Genomic DNA, 4,298 nt, shown 5'->3' on the forward strand with positions numbered 1-4,298 from the left:
CCACAATTGGCCAGTTTTGCCAAGAGATGATCATGGGATACCAGATCAAAGGCTTTTTTGAAGTCAAGATATATAACATCAATCTCTTCTCCCTTGTCCAGGTGATAAGTCACCTGGTTGTAGAAGGAAATGAGATTGGTCAACCAAGACGTACCCACAACAAACCTGTGGTTCCCTGCTAACCTGATTCCCCTCACTAAGCTTACAGTAAAGGAAGAAGGTGAGAGAGATTTTTGCACCACCTCTGAGGGGATTCTGTTCCAGACCCTGGACATTTGGACTGTAAATAAGTCTTTCCTTACGTCCAGTCTGAACTGGCCTTCCAGAAGTTTGTAGCCATTAGACCTTTGGATGACCTTTAGCCATTTTTGGATTGAGCTAAACAAAGCCTTGGCTGGGATGATCTACTTGTGAATGGTCCTCCTTTGAGTAGGGTTTTAGACTAGATGACCTCCTGAGGTCCCTTCCAACTGTAACTTTCTATAATTCTATGAATCTTCCTTTTTATAGACAAAGAAACCCAGGTCTTTCAACCGTTCTTAATAGATCATGTTTTCTAACCCTCTTATTGCTGCAGAGTGAGTGGCTGGAACACAAAGGAGCTTCAGTGCAGAGCTAGCCAACAAGCAGCCCCTGCAATAAAGCACTGTTGTGCCTCAGCCAACCCCTCCAGAGTTTCCAGGTGTGCTGGTGTGAAGTTTTTTTGCTGTGCAGAGATAAAGAAGATTTTTATCTCCCAGTGCCAGCCCCACCATTGCAGAGCAGGGGATGGGAGTTCCGTGCTGCCAGAGCAAGGGGACATTGTCCCCATGCCCTGGCAGCAGGCATCTCCTGGCTCCTGCTGCCTCCTGCTGCCTGGCCAACTGTCAGTACATTTGCTCCTCGTCAGGAGTCTACACATGTGCTACGGCAGTTACAAATGTAGAGTAAATTTGTTATTTGCATTTATAGGTAGCAGATCTATTTGCTATTAGAACTACATACTGTGTAGTAAGCATCTGTATGTGTAGACGCAGATGCTTACTGTGCAATAATTTGGTCTAGTGCACAGTAAAACATTTTGTGTAAATATGCCCAGAATGTCCTTTAACACTCTATCAATAGCCTCATTAAAATGAAGATATATCATCTCCTGAGTCTCCAAGTGAGGCAACTGCCTTGTCAAAGACTGAAATGACAGTAGCTTGGCATAATTTGTTTTTTTATAAATTAATATTGGCCATTTCTTATCTTCTTACTATCCTTTAGATAGTAACTAGGTAGTAACAGTCTAGGTAGTAACACTACTATTTAATCATTTGGTCAAATGTCCCTCATGGCACTGAAGTTGCTCTGACTAGTTTATAATTCCATAGGATCTCTTTTTTCCTCCATTTAAAGTTTGGTGGTACACTTACTCTTTTGTCAACCTCTAGGAGCTTACCCATTCCCCACTGTTTGCTTGTTTTGATAGCTGATGGTTTAAGGATTGGTTCAGGTAATTCTCTAGGTACCTCAGGATACATTTTACCCTGAAGATTATTTGGAGTATTCTTTAACCTGATATTTACTTATTCTGACCTCCTGTCTCACCCCTTTGTTATTTATAATTGTATTAAGCATATAGTTCAATAAACCTTTTTTATGAGGAGTGAAGGCATCAAACTTTTCAGCCATTTCTGCAATATCTGCTTTTTGATCACAGTCCCCATCAAGTAATGAGCTTAGATTTTCCTTTGTCTCTCTTGTCCTAGTAACTTTACATCCTTTATAGCAGTAACACATTTTGAAACTTGGATCAATGTTGTCCCCGTGTACTGGTGCTGCTCTTTTTTACTTTTCCTTAGTGATGTGCCACTGTTTTTGTATGATTCCTTTTTTTGGTTTTCAGGTCTTTCAATCTTTCTTCGTAGATCGTGTTTTCTAACTAAAGACCTCCTGATGCAGTATACTGGTCTACTATGTAGTTTCTGCTTCTGCATCAAGATAGATTTCCATTGTGCCTTTGATATTTCTTTCTTCTAGAAACTGTCAGCTCTCCCGTACTCCTTTTTCTCTTTGATTTGTTTCTTTTGGGACCTTACTTATGAGTTCTCTCAGTTTACTGAAATCTGCTTTTCTGAAGTTCACTGTTATTCTTCTGCTCACCTGATCTACATATATCTTCAGACAATTATTAGCAGTATTCTTTAAGACTCCAACCATTCATTTGTCATAGTATCATACCATTAGACACAGGAACATACGCTTCCATAACTGTCCTACCTGCATTGAATTTCCCGTACATTGAGCTCTAACACCTCATCTCCAATGCGTGGTCTTGTAATTACATCCAGGCAATCCATTAAAATTGTGTACACAGACAACTACTGTTTTAACTAAATGAGTAACTACATTAAGCTGTTAGCACGACTGGCTATTCACTTCTAGAAGATCATCCACTAAAGGGAATGTGACAGATATCCTGCCAGTTAACCTATCTCTTTCAGATCCCCTTCCTTCTATGTAGTAATGTTCAGGGCAGCTTTATATGTTGTGACAAATCCACCTTAACAAATTTTGACAGTTGACAGTCATTTTAAATGAATATTCTCTGCAATTAAAGATTTATTTATGCTATGCAGTGAGTATGGCTTATTCCTGAGAATTTAATTTAAGTCCTAAAATGAACATGCATTACTTTCTTCCTATATTTGTGGATTCAGTAAGTACAGTCTTGTATGTGTAACAGAGTGACCCAAATCAGAAGCATTGACACCTCCATGAAAGGCACTTCAGAGAATGGGATTTCATAGTTTTTTTAATTTAATTTCTTCTATTACCTTAAGGCATGTAGGGTTGCACAATGCAAGGAACTTGGTAAGGAAGGGGGATTAAGGCTATTCCAGAAAGTGTTCACAGTTGAAAGGAAAGTAAAGGAGACTGGTTAGATGGCTGCTTTAAAAATTCCCCTGCTCAGGACAATAAGAGCAGGGGGGTTGCCATTGCCCTTCACCACAACAGAAAGTAAGACTTCATGTCTTTTTCCATCAATCTTCCTGCCCCCCCCCCGAAAAATGGGAAAAAAAATAAGTTGTAATGTTTAATAGTGCCCCAGTAAACCCCACTGAGATACTGGGCCTGCTAGCTGATTGCACCCTGCAGTTTGCATTACTTTTTTATGTGCTCCTGTTTTTATGGAGTGCTAAACAACTTAATTACATTTTACTGGTTTAGTCTGCCTGCTCATTCATATTCTCATTAATCTGGCATGCATTTTCTTTCCAAAAATGAGAATATAAACACTTCGTGTGTGTTTTACTTATTTTTTTGGGGGGGGGAGATATGTAAAAGGGATATTTGAAGGGATGTATGTGACAGAGATAATAGTTCTTAATATGTTATTTACAGGGAAATTATCAACTGGATATAAATTTACAGCAAAGTGAATATGTTGGGTTAGAATAAGATCCTTAGCAGCACATCTGGATCCCAACAGCAAAATTATTTATCTGAGATGGCAGACTGGAATGGACACATTTTTCTGTCTCTTTAAAACTATAGTTTGCTTTTTACCCTAGGGCTAGGGACAGACCCAGAGAGTGGTGGTTGATGGAAGTCAATCATCATGGTGCGCTGTGACCAGTGGGGTCCCCCAAGACTTTGTCCTTGGACTTATATTGTTCAACATCTTCATTAATGATGTGGACACTGCAGTCAGAAGAGGACTGTCCAAGTTCTTTGATGATACCAAACTCTGGGGTAAAGCATCCACATCTGAGGACAGGAGGGTGATCCAGGCTGACCTTGACAGGCTCAGGAAATGGGCAGATGAGAATTTTTCGGTGTTTAACACTGAAAAATTCAAGGTTTTCCACATTGGGAAGAAAAACCCACTGCATGCTTATAGGCTCAGCAGTGCTACACTGGCTAGCACTATGGGTGAAAGGGACTTGGGGGTTATGATTGACCACAAAATGAATATGAGCCTTCAATGTGATCCTGCAGCTAGTCAAGTGAGCAAAATGCTGGCTTGCATCCACAGATGCTTCTCAAGGAAATCCCAGGACATCATTCTCCCCTTGTACTCAGCCTTGGTGAGGCCACAGCTAGAGTACTGCATCCAGTTTTGGGCTCCATAATTCAAAAAGGATGTGGAGAAGCTTGAGAGGGTCCAGAGAAGAGCCACACGGATGATCAGAGGTCAGGAAAACAGACCTTATGATGACAGGCTGAGAGCTATGGGACTCTTCAGCCTTGAAAAGCACAGGCTCAGGGGTGATCTGGTGGCCTCCTATAAATTTATCAGGGGTGTTCACCAGGATCTGGGGGAATGATTG

The sequence above is a fragment of the Crocodylus porosus genome, unplaced genomic scaffold (assembly GCF_001723895.1).
Source record: "Crocodylus porosus isolate Cpor-Errol unplaced genomic scaffold, CroPor_comp1, whole genome shotgun sequence".
Classification (NCBI taxonomy): Eukaryota; Metazoa; Chordata; order Crocodylia; family Crocodylidae; genus Crocodylus; species Crocodylus porosus.